The sequence below is a fragment of the Emydura macquarii genome, unplaced genomic scaffold, assembly GCF_026122565.2.
Source record: "Emydura macquarii macquarii isolate MOO-44397 ecotype Brisbane River unplaced genomic scaffold, CSIRO-AGI_Emac_v2 contig_2205, whole genome shotgun sequence".
NCBI classification, from domain to species: Eukaryota; Metazoa; Chordata; order Testudines; family Chelidae; genus Emydura; species Emydura macquarii.
The window spans coordinates 8,339,571-8,356,828 of record NW_027132342.1 but is presented as its reverse complement, the minus strand read 5'-3'; the positions used below and the strand labels follow the sequence as shown (position 1 = coordinate 8,356,828).

Sequence of the window (17,258 nt, the reverse complement as noted above, 5' to 3'; positions counted from 1 at the left end):
TGGAAAAATAGGGACTTAAACTGCAGCGTCATAGCAAAATTCCAGTTTTGGTAAATACACAGTGACTACCTGCACATTTACCATAAAATGCCATGTTTCTCCAAAGAGGCAGCCTCATACAAGTTTTTCCTTTATAGAAAAGATCATTTTGGGATCTCTCTTTTAATGATAAACATTATCATCAATTGAAACTATTACTATTCTCCCTTCTCCAGGTTGTGTGTATGTATGTTTTTAAATAAAAACAGATTATATCTACCTTAAACAAAAGATTTTCCACCCTTTATATTCTCCAATTTTGTTTTTCAATACACCAGTGACCATACCAACAGGGTTGAACATAATATCAAAAGAAAATGTTAGATGCTTCTTTTAGTATATATTAAGCTTACGTGATAAAGTTTATTAGGGAAGCACAGTGAAGCATATGAATGCCCTTTCAGAAACATAAGCAATAGTTCTCACAGTTTGCATTTACATAAACCTAACATTAAAATAGACTCTCCTATGTATTTGGTTACATCTATGCAATGCCAGTGAGGTGAATGGAATAACACTGGTACAAATAAGGGCACAAACAGGGCACAAGTGTGTGTTTTGCTGACCTTCTACACACACATTGTTACTATATTTCACTGAGAGCAAGATTACATTTCAGAGCAATGCAAAACAGCTGGACAAAGTTCTAAATGAACTTCTAACTGAAACAATCAGAGCCAGATATTTATTTTGAGGTATCTATCAACTGTGCCCATCACAGTTTATTGTGTGTTACACTTCTGTGATGATTTCATCACAAATTAGTGCAAACACTTGAGCGTTCTGTGTAAGTGTGAGGTTTCAAGCTAGAAATTATTTACTTTCATCTCACTCATTGCAGTTTTGAGAGAATAAATCAAATTAGACATGTACAAGTTAAACAGTACTAAAGCTCACATGCTGGGAACTGTTCAAACAACAATTCAATTAGTTTGCCACAAAATTAGCTGGGATCCAGTTGGGCACATTTCAAAGCATAAAAGGGAGAGCTTTAAGATCTTTTCAGACCTTGACTGAAGATCAGATCAGATTGACTCATCCTGGTTAGTCTAACAGAAGTAGTTTCTCTACAAAGAATTTAGATCCATTATCCCATTAATTTACAAAGATTTATTTTACTGCACTACCAACTTGAAGAAAGAGAAGTTACTATAATAGCTGAACATGTTTGCTGCTGCAAACTTGCTATAATTGCTTAACTAATGCAAATAATTTCAAGTATATCCTGAAGGACTGCATGGGATAATTGTGTGGTGCCATCTCTTCCATAGATATTACACAAGTACTTTTCATATATGATTGTGGAGCCAGTTCTGTTTTTTACTCTTGCTGTCATAACTACCCAGAGCTAGCTGATTTATTTGTAAAATTCCTAGAAAGAGGGAATGAAAGGAGAAGGTTTAAACCCCAAAAGGCCTCAAAGCTGTGGGCTGAAGTTGGTAGGATCTGTAGCCATGGGAGTTCCACACTAGCAACTCAACCTGCTACTAGCATGAACTGCCACATAAACGCTATAAAGCTGCTAGCAAAGCCAGCTTCCATCTCCTCCTCCATTTTCAATAAGCCTTGCATATTGCCCCTAAGCCCCACCACCATATAATACGGAGGTGAGAGGGTGACAGCCTCCCACCTGCGTCCAAAAACAAAACGTCTAGCTGCCAGTGCCACAGCCCTGGTGGTAATGCACCTTGTCCAGAAAGAGGGGGTCTCTGGGGTCATACAGTACACCTACCAGACATGCAAGCAACCTCAGCACTGATCTGATGGGTGGTGCTCTGGAATCCTGCAAGGGTTCTGTTATAGCAGCGTTGCTTGTGTTAGTGTGGAATTCCAATTGTTACCATCACTTTCAACATACTTCGCAACTGCAATGCAAACTACTGAAGATGGAAGGAAAATACATTCAACAGCTGGCAAGTTATAGAATATGTAGAACCAAGTCACAAGGGGAATTCTCCATGATTGCCACAACAGATAAGATACTGCCTAGAGCCAACAGCTCCCCAGTGACTGGCATGGGTGTCTCTGAATGGTTAAATTAGAAATCTTATCCAGAATAGCAACAAGTTCATAGGCCTTGCTTGGCATGCTAGGTAAGAAGATTCCCCCTTAATTCTTTTCTACTTCCCCTATGTGTTACAGCCTAGCGATGGATTATCGGCTGAGCTGAGCAACTCTGCCCTTAACCTTCTTTCTAACAACTGAACTGTAGTTACTTTTACAGATTATACAGCAATCTGACCTTCAGTTATCATTTTGATCATGCTGTCTGAAGTCACCCTGGGAGAACACTGGAATCCCTTTTATCATATGGGCACCTGAGCCTCAGCTTTAGGATAGGAGGGTCTCTTTCTACCTTGTTTTATGGCCAACCAGCATGTCAAGGAATTATAAAACTAAGGACATATATGGAAAACTCTGTGCCACGTGGATAATGCTGTGCAAAAAATTAGGGACTCAGATGTCATTCTATGAATACAGTTAAACACACACACACACACACACACACACACACACACACACACTGTAAGATTTTTTTTGTCACCTTAGATTTAAAAAGTTCCTTTTACCAAAAATATTTATTCTGAAATTAATTTTTTTTAAAATCAGTCTCAACAATGGAGCTCAACCCACAGAATTCTCTCTGTGGAACAAATCACTAGGACAAGCAGGAAGTTCACTTGTACCACCCTTACAACAACATCATTTGGTTTTTATCTCTATGTTGCATGAACAATCTGAAGCAAAGCCAGCCACACCCCTGACAATGGAATGGTGAACAAGAAATTAACCATTATTTCAGTGACACCTGCACTGTCAAGGTTAAACTCACCTATAAAGGACATCTGAAGTGACAAACTACCTAGAAGAGGGTGGGTGTATCATCAATGTTACTTTTTTAGCTTCCTTTGGAGGCAGTGTGAGGTAGGAGGGAGTCAAAAGGGAGAAAGGGATTAATCAGTTTTAAACTCCCCCAGCAAGTGACTTAGACTCGGTCTATACTTTAGAGTTATAGCAACATAGTTATGCCGGTCAGGGGTGTGAAATTGCCGGTCAGGGGTGTGAAATTGCCATGGTATTCTCGTTACCCAATTCTGTTCTACTTGGTTTTTATACCCTACCCACCACCATTGTATCTGAGCTCCTAACACACCCCAGCTATCTACAATGGACAAGTTCCCTGAACATTCCTGGTGGGGTTGGACGGTTTATTAATAGTCTGCTCAAGAGAAAGTCTAGTGGTTAGGCTGGTAATCTGGGACTCAGGAGACTGGACTCAAAGAAATCCCAAGACACTACAAGCATGTATGAACATACATAATGAGGAAATCACATTAGTAAAAGCTCATCCAGTCCATCTCCCTGCCAGTATCCCTTATGAAAGAGTCCACTGAAATTTAACAGTGAATAACCACCTTTCCATGGAATGTTTAATACCAGCCCACAAAATTCTACAGCAGAAAAAGCAATTCTCTATTAAACTATAGGCTGTTAGAATAATTTCTATAGAAGTCTAATAGGACATCTCAGCAGCAGGAAGTTTTTCCTGAGATGCAGTCTAAACAGCAACAGCTCCCCAGGGAAGGCATTAATTATAATTATTAGAATGCTTTTTTGAGTCATATCATAGGATCTTAATTTGGCCCTATGGACATCTTTATCTGTCAATTTTACATGCCCATTTTCAGAGGTTTCCCGCCTCCAGTGACCCTACGTTTTCTTTGTCTTAATCTTATTGCATCTCTCCTAATTACAAATTCCTCTTGGCCTGGGCCAGCCTCAACAACTGACCTTCTTCACTAATGCTTACACCTTTCAGATACTTGTAGAAGTGTTATATTTCTGGCTGAACTTCAGGCACTGGTTAGCCAAGATGTGCATCATATTTACTAGAGACAGACCTGGGGTGTATAACCCTGATCTAACACTTCCTAACTTCGGGGAAGTTCACCTCCAGACTTCATGGGTGACTCCGATCCTTTTAAGTGGACTGAAACCAAAACCCAACTCCAACTGATCAACTCCAAGCTTTAGGAAAATTCAGCTCAGGAGCCAAACTGCAGCTTTTCAAGAAATTGACCATTTCCTTATAATTGGAGTAGGTTATGCTGGACAAAAAACAAAGAAATTTGGAGGAAACAGCAGTCTAGTGGGTAGGTCACAGGACTGGCAGTCAAGAGACTTTGGCTCTATTTCCTGGTCCATCACTGATTCTCTGTGTGACTGTCACTTCTCTTTGCAGCTGCTTCCTTTCTCACCCATTGTCCGCCTTGTCTAGTTAGATAACGCGCTCTTTCAGGTATGGCCTGTGTGTTTGCAAAGGGCCCAAAAGTTGGCTCTAGGTGCTACTGCAATACAAAGAAGAAGAAACAAAGGGCCAAAGCAACCCTGGGGGTAAATATCCTTAATTCACACAGACTTCAATTGCACCTGCTTACTCCAGGGACGAGATTGGCTCTGAGGGCTCTGCAGCCTTCATGGGCATAACAGGGCAGAATGATTCTAGTTTCCTTGATTCATGCCACTGAACGGGTTTCTTTTGCCGAGACGAAAGGGGTACAGTAGACTGAATTAAGGGGGCAGAGTCAGCATTCTCTCTGAATGCAGGTACTTGGATTGAACTCACCTAATACCAGTGCTGCTTTAAATTAAAATCATTCAGTCCAACCACAGTTGACTCATGTAACCAGCACAGAATTAAAATACAGATGACTTTGCACGCTAGAGAGAACAGACAGGCAGCTATGTGTAAAGCTATCACAGATTCAGAGTGCTGCCCTTCCCACTGGTACTAAAACACCACCCTGTTAACTTGGTAAATGCATGTGTTTTTAATTTTATCCTTCTGTCATTCATACAAGGTACTGTAGAGGTAGGGCCTAGAAAACAAGATTATTTGTTAACAGATTTAAAAAAAGTCACCTTGCTATGTTTGCCAGTCTCCAGCTTAAAACACATTTAGTAGTTGAAATTCCCCTTTCATAAACATTCAAATGTTTGAAAGCTTTTGGTAACCAGAACTTGTATTCTATGCTTATACTTGAATTGGAAGTTCTACATTTTCCAGAGGCATTTACCTAAAAACTGACTTGTCATTAAGACACTTTTGACCAATCATAAAACAAGTACAAAGTTACTCAAAAAACTCCCCCAAATCCAACCTCCATTTTATGGTCCTGACTTTTCCATTCCTCTGTTATTTTAATCAAAGCTGTCATGAAAAACAGTCAAATAAAGTTGCTCTCTCAAATCAGTCTCATAGGGTCCCATAAAAGCCATTGAAAATAACTACTGGTTATAAATCTGTATATTGTAAAACAAATATAAATCCTATAATTAGATGTCTGTCTGTCAATGCAAACATTCTCTGATAAAGGAGTTCAGGTACTGCAGTAAGTGGTTCTCAAGTCTGAAACACTCTCCAGTAAGATTTAGAAGAAAACTTTAAATGAAGGGCACCTACATAGACAGATCAGCATACAACTTCCCCCCCAGAAGTTCCAGTGAAGTCACTGGGACTGTTCTCATAAGGGCTACTCATGTAAGGGCTGAAGGACAATGCCAAGCATAAGAGTGTAAGTGCTAATGTACCATCCATGCAATGTGCTGTTACAAAGACGTCAAGATAAAAATCACAGCACTAGCAACCAGGAACTCCTTAGTTAGCTCTAGTCCTGGCTCTAATGCCTTGGCGAAAGAAGCACAGTTCAGTTATCTGAACAGAGGACTGGGAGTCAGGACATCCTGAGTTTAATACAAGCTATGATGCTGATTTCCTCTCTGGTCTTGGACAAATCACTCAAACTTCCTGACTAAATCTCCCCACGTGATGAATGGGGGTAATATTTATCACATCACAAGGGTGTTTGTGAGGATTAACGTTTGTTCAGTGTTTAAAAAATGTGGAAGTGCTATACAAGCATTACTACTACTAGAACATATTTGTTATCAATAACACTTTGTAATATTAGAACATTAAAAAAATATAATGGTCTGTCCATCATTTATGTAGTTAGCTCAAAAAAGGTTCTAACTAGGTAGGCACCTAAACCCATATTTAAGCTCTTAAATAAGCTGCTTCTTTATGTGAAATTTACTTTTTACATTTGGATCGTACATAGAAAATGAAATAATGGATCTACCAAAGTTATTTTCACTGTCTGATTCCCATGACTTAACAGGTTGTGCAATTGTGTTTGGGGTTCACAAAACAAGTGGAAGTATTAAAAGTCACATTTGTGCTGCAACTGAAAATCAAACATTTGTATTCACACATACTCATGCCTTGGGGCCCCAAATGAAAGGGACTAACATAAACCATAGAGAATACTTAACCCCCTACTGTATGTTCCTCTCCTTTTTGCAGTGCAGCAGAGAGAAAATGGTAGGAATGTCTTTAAAATGTTGTGGGTAGCTGTACAAGGAAAGTGAAGGGAGGAGAATGTTCTGTTGTCTGCACAGATACCCCTTTCAGTGCACTTGAGGTCACTTTTCTTGGAGTCATAGATTCCAAGGCCAGAAGGGACTATAGTGATCATCTAGTCTAACAGACCATAGAAATTCCCCCAAATTAATTCCTAGGGCAGATCTTTACAAAAAAAAAACACAGTTGTGATTTTAAAATTGTCATTGATGGAGACTCCACCACTGGTAAGTTGTTCCAATGGTCAGTTATTCTCACTGTTAAATTTTCACACCTTATTTTCAGTCTGAATTTGTCTTCCTTCAATTTCCAGCTGTTGGATCATGTTATACCTTTCTCTGCTAGATAACATGGCCCATCATTAAACATTTGTTCCCCATGTAGGTACTTACGGACTGCAATCAAATCGCCCCTTAATCTTCTCTTTGTTAAGACTGACTGAAGGAGCTCAATCAATTTATCACTATAAGACAAATTTTCAAAGCCTTTAATCATTCTTATGGCTCTTCTTTGAACCTTTCTCCAATGTATCAACATTCTTCCTGAATTGTGGACACCAGAACAGGACACCCAGTCTTCTAGCAGCAGTCACACCTGTGCCAAATACAGAGGTCAAATAACCTCTTTATTTCTACTTGAGAATCCTTTGTTTATACATCCAAAGACTGCATTAGCTCTTTTGGCCACAGCAACGCACTAGGAGCTAACGCTCAGCTGATTATCCACCACAACCCACAAATCTTTTTCAGAGTCACTGCTTCCCAGGATAGTCCCCTATCGTGTAAGCATGGTCTACATTCTTTGTTCCTAAACTTATACATTTACATTCACCTCTCTTAAAATGTTTGCGGGGAAGAGGGGGAGCGTGCCAGGAATGGAGGACAGGAGAGGAACAGCCACTAAGTAGCATGTCCCTCCACTTAGATAGGACCATTTCTGGCTGAAACTGCTAAAGCAGCATTCACTCCCTCCACATTTAGAGGAAGCAAAGGGTTTAACAGGAGCCTGGCAGCATGGCATACAAGTTGCGGAGCTACCCTTTCCACCTTGAGAGAAATGTGAAGGAGCAGCATATCTTGAGGGGAATCCATGGAATTTAAGTCACGATTTCTCACAGTTGCACAGCCTCTGCAGCTAATTAAGGTTTGCCTGCTGACCTGGCCAAAAGCCCCAAACCTTGCCCAAGTTTTCAGGTAACTGTTGCCTTCCCTCACAAATTATCTCCACGCAGGAGGGAATGACAGAGGCCAAAGCAAGGCTACCGCTGCAGTTTGTGCTGCATGGAAATGTTTAAATAAAACAAATCGTTTTGTTACACGGTTGATTTGGTGTGGGCTTTTGACAAACACAGACACACGTTCATCGCAAACAAAGCTTTTATCCACCATACTTTTCCTATCTACAACAAGGATACAAAGGAATAGTCTCTGAAAGCTACGAACATGGGAAACAGTACACGTTCACAGGAAGGACAATACACATCACAGGTAAGTGATTGCAAATCCAGTCTGATGACTAATTAACAGACAATTCCAAAACCTTTAGTAAAAATAAAAACCACCACACTGATAACCAGTTTGTTCCCTACAATTAGAAAAATAGCAGAAAGCCACTATCCTTAGCCTGATCCGAATAAAAAATACAAGTCTTCTTGTTCAGTCAGAAAAGCAACTGCATAATTCACAGCACCCTGAAAAATGTTCACAGTTAATCCCCTTGCTGGATATTTTGTTTAACAACAATCAAACAAGGCCAATCTCCACAGGAAAGATCTGAAAACACAGTATCCCACTGATAGAGCCATTGTTTTCCTCAATTGAGTCAATATCATTTGAAGCCTTGGCTGTACAACAACTGTGTAAAGAAATAAAGTTAGATATATAACCCAACAGTGAAGCATTCATATTTTCAGGTAACCCATTGGCTAGAGAAAGTTTAGCGCTCTGAGAAAAAGGACTGATCTGACAAGACAAAATACCTCTTAGGGATAATGCTCACCCTCTCTCACAGGGTGCTGTGAAGATTAGCATTCATACAGCACACTGAAGATAAAACTTGCTATATATTATCATTAATTTCCTTAGCTGTCTTTCCATAGCTCTAAGCATCCTCATCACCTACCTAATACAGTAGTACTGGACACATCTCAAAATTCAGTGGGTAGGCCCAATTCACCTCTCACCAATTTTTCCCCACCTTTCACTGAAGTAAGAGTTAACAGGCATAAAACCAGTGCGAGAGAAGAATCAGGCTCAGTATTTCTATTAAAAAAGAAAGAAAGAAAGATGTTGCAACATACTTATTGGCTAGTTCTATTAAACAGATTATGAAAAAAGGCTCGGATGACACTCTCTAACAGGGAGCCTATATTGCAATCACCAGGTGGGACTGCAGCTCGTGCACATATACCTGAGCTAGCTTTGATCTAGCTACCGGAGCTGTGAAGCCACAGCAGTGTGGGCTTCAGCATAAGCTAATCAAGGCCACCCAGAACTTGAGTAATTAATTAATCAGCTGTCTAGCTAGTGCTGAAGCCCATGCGGCCCTGGCTTCACTATTCCAGTACCAGAGCTAGCCATATTAAAGTCAGCTCAGGTATGTCTTCAGAAGCTGCAATCAGACCCTGTGATTACAATGTAGGCACACTTAGGAGTACATCTTCACTGATGGTGGCAGATCGATCTATCTGGATCGATTGAGCAGGTCTTCACTGCCCACTCAATCAATCGGGAAGTCGACACTTTAAAACCACCCCCTCAATTGGCATAGTTCCATTGGCGCAGCAGTGAAGACGCTGTATAGAAGAGGAGTTATGAAGTCAATGGAAGTTATGCAAGCTATGTAGAGTAGCTTGCATAACTCCCGTCGACTGCCATCGAATTTCAAGGTAAGTCTAGACCAGGCCTTAGTTGGGCATCTAATTCCCATTTGAGCCTTCGGATATCTTCCCCCTGGACTGTACGCTCTTCAGGGTAGGGATTGTCTCTCACTAAGGCATGTCAAGATTAGATCCCAGAGCCAGACCGATGATTAATTTCAAATGAACTAAAAAATGATTGGCAATAGTGAACGCTTACTATTAGGGGAGGTCACTATTAACTGTAAATATGCAAAGATCCAGGGGGTGGGGTTGATTGTTTTTATTAGGCTACAGTTTCCCCATCTGAAAAGCATGGATAATGATACTAATCTCCTTTGTAGAGTACTTAAAAAGATTTATATGCAAGCTAGGGGACATCATCAGGTCTCTATTTGAGATTAACCTTGCACAGAAATATACAGTAAATCTGCCCCCCCCCCCCAAAAAAAAAAAAAACTGTCAGAAGTTATCAGCTTAGAACATTTAAAAACTTAACCATATTCATATTTTTAAAATGCAAGAACAAAATAGGTCACACAGTAATTGTGTAGCTTTAAAGCAGCAGCAGCATTTGAATTTCTCTTTGAAGTCTGAAAATAATAAGTTCAACAACAGAAGCAGCTGTCTTGGGTATACCGTCCTGCTGACATGCATACCACCATCATGAGAGCAGTTACCTTGCTTTTGTCTCCATGCTTCTGTATGTACCTGGGAGCTTTTCTGACCATGTCTGAACTGCATGAGTATTCACACAGCACTCCGTTATCTCCTAAAGCCCTGTCCAAACATGCACTGGACTATTTCTATTGTGGTAGCAGCTAAATGCCGCTATCAGGACCAAGTCCCTTTCTACTAGACGCCGTACAAACACATAAGGAGATAAAATCCCTCCTGCAAACAGCTCAAATCTAAGGGCTCTATATATAAAATCTAGGATGGATTCTCTGGGGAAAGCAGCTTCTTTGGTTGTTCCAAGACTTGATCAAGAATTGGAGGGAATGTGTGTGTACATCAAGGGCAAAATCTGTGATTACAGAGGCATCCCTTGGGAGTAGAACTGCTGCACCAGGTGAGGGCAGCAGGGCCTCCTAGGGCCATGCAACGTGTGGACTTCTTGTGCAAAACTTAGGTCTGCAGGGAATGGTTGAGCATGCAGTCAGGATGGGGTGTGGAAAATGTGCATCCCAAAGACCCGCTGCCATACAGATCCTGCCTGGTGGGAGGCATGCGTTTGGGCTACAGAGTCTACTCTCCAGAGAGCCACTGGGCAGGTTAGTGGAGGTAGTGAAGTGGGGGAGTAGAGCTGGGAAGGAAGGATTCTTACCAACACCCCACAGTCCCTGTGGCACAGAGCAGAGGGAAGCTCACTAGGAGTAGGAGACTGGGCCAAATTCAGTGCTGACTTACATCCCATGCGACACCATGACCTCAAGTTGTTTATAGAGCATACATTGTCTCCGTATGTCCCCTAAATTTCACATGTATTCAGTAAACTAGCGATATGACTGACCAGAATTACTACAACACCCAGAACTTTAAACCAAAGAGTGTGGATTTCAGTTTTAATACCAGTGTGCAGGACAGACCCATTTAAATATCCTTCAGTAAAGCTGTTAAATGCAAACACTAACTAGAAATGGGACCGAACTAGAAAGCCAGCTATGAATACACTGGAATTAAGGAGGTATTCAGATGTGGAGCCGAACACTGGGGCTCAGGCTATCCCTGACATTCATGTAAGAGGATTGATGGGTGTTAAGTGTAAAAGGGAATTATTCAAAGGAAGCATGCTTCAAAAACTGGAGTGATGCCACTGAAACCAAAGAAACACCATCCGCCAGGCCAAGCTCTCAGAAAAACACATGCAACTCCCATTGACTTCAAAGAGAATAATAAACTCTGGATTCCAGGACTGATAACATCAATCAATCAGTGAGCGGTACAATACATATTTGTTATCATATCAGCATCACTTTGGCTAACTGGAAATGGGTTGGGGGTTTTTTAAAATCAAGGTTATGAATTAATAAATAACGCAATACATATCACTTCTGTAGTACTTTCCAGGAGAGGATCTTAAAGCATGATACCAACTTTAATGGCCTGTGCCTCACAACATCCCTGCAAGGTAGATATTATTGCCCCCCAGTCCAGAGAGAAGGAAAGTGAGGCACTCAGATCTTAGGAGATTTGATACACAAGCCAGCATCAGTGCAAAGAAGAGAACCCAGATCTCCTGGTTCCCAATCTAGTGCTCTAACACTGGTTCACTGATCACCTTGCTACTGAATTTATTGGAATCTACACTTGTGATCTTATCAAAAATTAGAAGTCACACTTGCCCTTCAGAAATTTAAGTTCTCAAGCGATTACTATTGCCTTTAATAGAAGCAATAAATCTGGATTTGGCACACCAAGATATTTTACTGTCAGATATTTGATCACACAAGCATGAAGAATATTTTCGCTTGGGAGGGCGCAGTATGAGGAATGCAGATACTGGTTTTGCTCAGCCCTGCTGCCATTTCAGTATGTGCCATAACAAATGACTTATGCATTGTAGTTGTAGCCATGTCAGTCTCAGGATATCAGAGACAAGGTGGGTGAAATAATATCTTTTATTGGACTAACTCACCAACATTGAGCCCAATAAAAGATATTACCTCACCCATTGTGTCTCACCAACCAATGACTTACACATTTTATTACTGAAATCTTTTCTGGGGTCAAAACAAACAGAACCAGCAAAGTCCCAATATTACCGATATAGCTAAAGTTCAATTTAGTTGAAGCAATACAACCCTTGTGCATAGAAAAGCATCTTTGCATAAGAGGCAAAGGGATACAGTCCCCCCCATGGGAATACAGTTACACCAGTACAACTACTGCCCTAAGGGAAGGTAAATAAGCGACTACAGTAGGAGGCATCTTTATACCGGTACAGCTGAATCCACACTAGCAAAAGCTTAACCAGAAGAGTTGTACATTACAAGAACTGTGTGTGTATCAGGCCCTAGAGATGGAAACATTTGCTAATTCAAGGTGCACCTAGCTTTTTAGTTTTAGTGGTTGTATTTGGAAGAGTCCTACTAAATACTGGAAATGCTAAGCATTAAATCTAAGCACACCTTTCCCCACCACCTTCTTAAAAGTTGCATGTCTCCAACGCAGTGGTCCTGAACTATGGGCTGCACCTCCCAGGGAGCATGGAGAAATGTCCAGGGAACACGCTGAGGTCTGAGCCAGTCCCCACAGTGTGGGGTCGGGGAGGGAGCGCCACCCAGCCCCACTCTGACCCAGCCCCGCCCCCTGGACCCCGCTCCCAGCCAGCCGGCAGACATGTTTTATTACTGGTAAGGAGGAGCACAAGAGGAAAAGTTTGGGGACCACTTCTCCATGGCTTGTAGCTAGTAACTTTCAACCTCAACCCTCCTACTACAATGCATCGTCTTATGCAGTAAGAGAAGCATGGCATGTTTAAATTTAGCCCTTCCACTCAACCTCATTTTTCAAGCCTATTAAGTGACCAGTTAGAGTCCAGAAGTCTAAATTTTGTCATCACCTGTTTACTGCCCTTCCCCCCCCCCCACTTGCCATGAGGCCATTCAATATAACATCACTCTAGTCCTATGACTCTGGGTGCCAGCTAGCCATTTATTCACAGTGAAGCTGATTCCTGTTCCTTGTGGAACTAATACAAGGTGGAGAAGAAAGGGGGTAACTTTCCTTTGGACTATGGAAAGTCAACTGGAAGTGGAACATGACATCAGTCTAGACTCTGTCAGTCAAACCCTGGCTAAAGATCCAGAAACAGGCAATGCCTGTTGATGGGAGAGGGAATAGCTCTCTCCCATCAAGTGGCTATACAATCTCTAAATAGGGGTTAAAAGCCAACCTAGAAGTAAGGCAGGCAGGTGTGTCTTTTAAAGTTTTAAATAGTTTGCTCCCTGCCAACCTGATACAGGCAGCTCAATCTCAGCCATTTTTAGTAGTCAAAAGGTGGGTTTGCCTTGCTGCAGTGAATAAGCAATATCCAGATGGTCTGCTAACTTTATTCTGGCTTCCAGTTTCTCAGGCAGGAGGGGAAATAAAGACGTCTATGTTCACAAGAGCCCTTCATTTCCCAGACAGAGCAGAACTTTAAAAGCAACAGAAAATGCTCCTATGTTAAAACTTTGGGGGAGGGGGGAGTGGCTGGGATGAGCAGACGTTTCCCCATGATGAGGCTGCTTTCCATATTAGAGACAGGTTTGCAATTAACACACTGCAATTGAATTTCACACATCCTCCCACAGAATGCAAGTAACTTATTAAGTGTCAGTTTTTTAATAAAATAAAAAATCACCTGCAGTTTTTCTTGGGGACGATAAAACCCACAGTGCTAATAAAGTTCCAGAGGGGGTAGCCCTGTTAGTCTGTATACAGCAAAAACAACAAGAGTTCCGTAGCACTTTAAAGACTAACAAATTTAAATTCTGCAGGCATAAGCTTTCCTGGGCTGCAACCCACTTCATCAGATGCAAGAAATAGAAATCCATTTCTAATTTAGTCAAATTATTTAGTCTTCAAAGACTAATAAATAATAATAATAATAATAATAACTTTTAAAGTGCCACAGGACTCTCCTTGTTAGTGCTAATAAACTTTTCTTCTATCAGATGATTTCATTGAGAACCACATGTTCTCAGTCACTAAACTGAAACAAATTAAGTCTGTTATCTGAGACAGAACAGGAAGCGTTGGTTGATTGTAATGCTCTTTTCCACATGGCAGGGTGTGAGCCTGAAGCCAAAAACTAATGGCACCTGAAGGCGTCAGGTTCCCACCCCCCCCAAGAAATCCTCCTTCCCGCATTTCTCCAAAGAGAGGGAAACAACGTAAACACCCACAAATCCTTACACACACCAGATTGGAAAGGTACCACACAGCACCCCCTCACTCCCTCCGCTTTTTCTGGCTGCAAGCTCCCTGCGATTTCTTTCAGACTCTGCTACCTCCCTCCCTCCCACCAAAGCCTTCCAACTATTTCAAACAAACCCTCCCCCTAACGAACACGGCAATGATGGAAGAGAGGCTGAATTAGGTACTTTCTCACCCCCCCGGCAGCTTTGCACGATCCGCGCTAAAGAGGGAGCTGAAGATAAATACACCCCAGGCACAAGGGAGCAGGAAAAGTGACTGGTGTTGTTTTGGGAGAGGGAGGAGGAGGAGCAGAAGCTGCAGAGAGCAGCTGCAGACAGCCCCGTGTTGCAATACCAACCCCTCTTTCCCGGACTTCCACCCACCCCCAAAGTGCCACCAGAGCCGCTTACCTGGGGGCAAAACAGCCAAGCCCTTCCCCAAAGTTCTGCTACGCCTTGCCCTAGGCTGAGAGCAGGACCCTCCCCATCGAGCGCCAGGCTTCCCCCTCTGGGCTCGCCCTCCGCCTCCCGCGCCGAGCCGAGCCAGGACTCCCTCCGAGGAAGGACTGAGGCTGAACTGGGAGCTGACGTCACCACCCCTCTTCCAGGTACCTCCCTCCCCGCAGGGAATGGCCAAAGAGGGTCGGGGCGGGGCTGTCACGGCAGCCCGCACGCTCTGGCTGATTGGGGCTGGGACCAGTCACTCAGAGAAGTCAGACACTTTGGGGGCGTTCCAGGGGTGGGCTCTGGTCTGGAGCGAGCCGTGCTGGAGTCTGGAGATAAGAGGTTTTTTTGCGGGGAGGCGGGTGTGATTGTCCTAGTGGAAGGGGAGGCGGTGGTTTCGGGAAGCACCCAGCCCGCAGAAGTCGGGCACGTCGTTAATGAGAAAGTCATCCATTCTTATTCTGTTACTAGCTCCAGAGCCCAAGGAAGGCGTAAACAAATCCACCTTGGGAGCCGCAGAAAAAGCAGCAGCAATGCCGTGATGCAGCACGTTGTCTCTCTGGGCAAGGTTTCCCCAGCAGCTTGTTCAGAACTGGGATAAGCGCAAACTCTCGCACAGAACTCCGAGCCCCTCCCCCCCAAACCGTCAAAGTTCAACTTCTTGCAACACTCCACACACACACACACACACACACGCACCAAGTCTTGCAACTCCCCACCCCCGGACACACACACCAAAATCAACTTCTTGCAACTCTCCTCCCACGCACCAAAGATCATCTTCTTGCAACTCACACACACACACCCCAAAGATCAACTCCGTGTAACACATACTGAAACTCCTGTGTCTGTTCCCAGCTAGACCCCAGAAACTGGTGGCACCCTGCAGAACGTTGCCTAAAAACAAGAGCAGTGAGGGAAACGGACTGCTTCCTCCCACTCTGCATTCCCTTAATCTCCTGCACGCAAACATCCCCGGAGTTTGGCTCCCTCTAATTATAAAGCATGCTCGCAGCATTTGGATTTCAATACAGGGCTTTATTCAGAGCAGCAAATATTCACTAACTCAGCACACACTCAAATTCTGAATGAGCCAAAAAACAGGAAGTACCATCACAAACAATTCCTTCCTTTAGGGCTATCAGTAAAGTCATCGCTTTTACTATATGTTTGGGATCGTCTAACAATTATGCAAACCACTTTTAAGCCACCTACCTTTAAAAATTAATAGTAATAAAATAATATAAAAGCAAGCAAGGATATTACTCTGTATAGTGCCCTCTTTGTAATAGTACCCTCCGGAGATGGAGGCTACTGGGCCCCTGCCATGTGATGGGATATTAACCTTTTGTAATCCCAGACTGATAGTACCTGAATGGAGCCAGAAAATAAAATTAAAGCTCTTACCAACAGTCCTGTGTGTCTTATCTTTATTACCTTTTGGCTTCATTGTTACTTAAACAACCCTACCACACCGTAGAACATCTTTCTTTCTCAACTAGCTGCTTCTGAGTCAGAAGCCAATTGCGAATCATCTGTGGATGGCACCCTCTTGTTGGCCCATGATCTTTGTTGCACTGTGTAACTTGTCCACTCTCCACCTCAATTATAAATAGCACAGGGTGTTATTTCCGTCACTCTCCTACAAAAAATGAGCCATTTGCCCTTTTTCCAAAATTCACATAAAAAAAAATTCCACAAAATGTATCCTTCAAGAAAGGGATGGGAGAAAGAAAGAACCACACATGACAGATGCTAGTCATGTCACTCTGGAAATTCCATGTGCTCAGATAGTACAGTGATAAGTGGCAATATAAGACTCTGATTAGAATAGAATTGTGATCTCACTTATACTAGTATAAACCAATTAAGTTTATGGGATGACATGGGTGTATAACTGTTACGAGATTGTAACCCAGCATCCATTGATTCCAGCCACCCAAACTATCCCCTAGATTAGCCACCTCTACCAGATTTCCCTCTCACAAGTTGAAATGGCCAGCAAAAGTCCTATGAACCACTTAGATCCCACAGAAATCCTATGTCAGGATTTATCTGGATTTAACTGAAGCCTGGGCTTTTTGCTGGCTGTCTGCACAAGTGTGAATTTCTCACACAATGAATTGGCATTGTCCTAAAAACATTATTGTTCTTTTTTGGACCTTCTCTATTCCTGATAGTTTCTCAGAAATTAGGTGACTAATTGCAATACTCAAGGTGAGGATATACAGTAGCATCAATTTCTACAATGCAGTTTCTATATAGCCTAACAACTTACTAGCTGTAATGCGCCAAGAAAACATCTTCCTCATTTCATTTGTTCAGGATGACTTCCTGGATCATTGTGTTGAGAAGTTACAATACAGTCAAAACCCATCAGTGTGTATGGAAGCAATTGTATTTTACCTGAAACAGATCTACTGGAAATGTATCTGTCATTCTATTGCCTAGTTACTTAATGTTGGTTGCTCTTCCTGGACATTCACCCAAGCCTTGACTAACTATTTTGAGTCTTGAACATATTTTGCCACTTTGCTATGCACCTTCTGTTCCAGACAATTAATAAATATTAGGACTGGGCTCAAACACA

General features: G+C 42.2%; 1 protein-coding gene across 12 annotated transcripts in view; it reads right to left on the bottom strand.

Annotated features, from left to right (window-relative positions):
• The window catches only part of PPFIBP1 (PPFIA binding protein 1), a 166,085-nt gene extending 151,296 nt beyond the window's left edge, over positions 1–14,789 (bottom strand). For 7 of the 12 annotated variants that reach the window (XM_067559298.1, XM_067559299.1, XM_067559305.1 and 4 more), the window contains exon 1: positions 14,636–14,788. The gene's annotated coding sequence lies outside the window, so the exon portion shown is untranslated. Of the gene's footprint in view, positions 1–14,635 lie in introns of all 12 variants that reach the window. The other 5 variants (XM_067559297.1, XM_067559294.1, XM_067559295.1 and 2 more) reach the window with 1 other exon arrangement.
• Between the last annotated feature and the right edge of the window lie 2,469 nt (positions 14,790–17,258).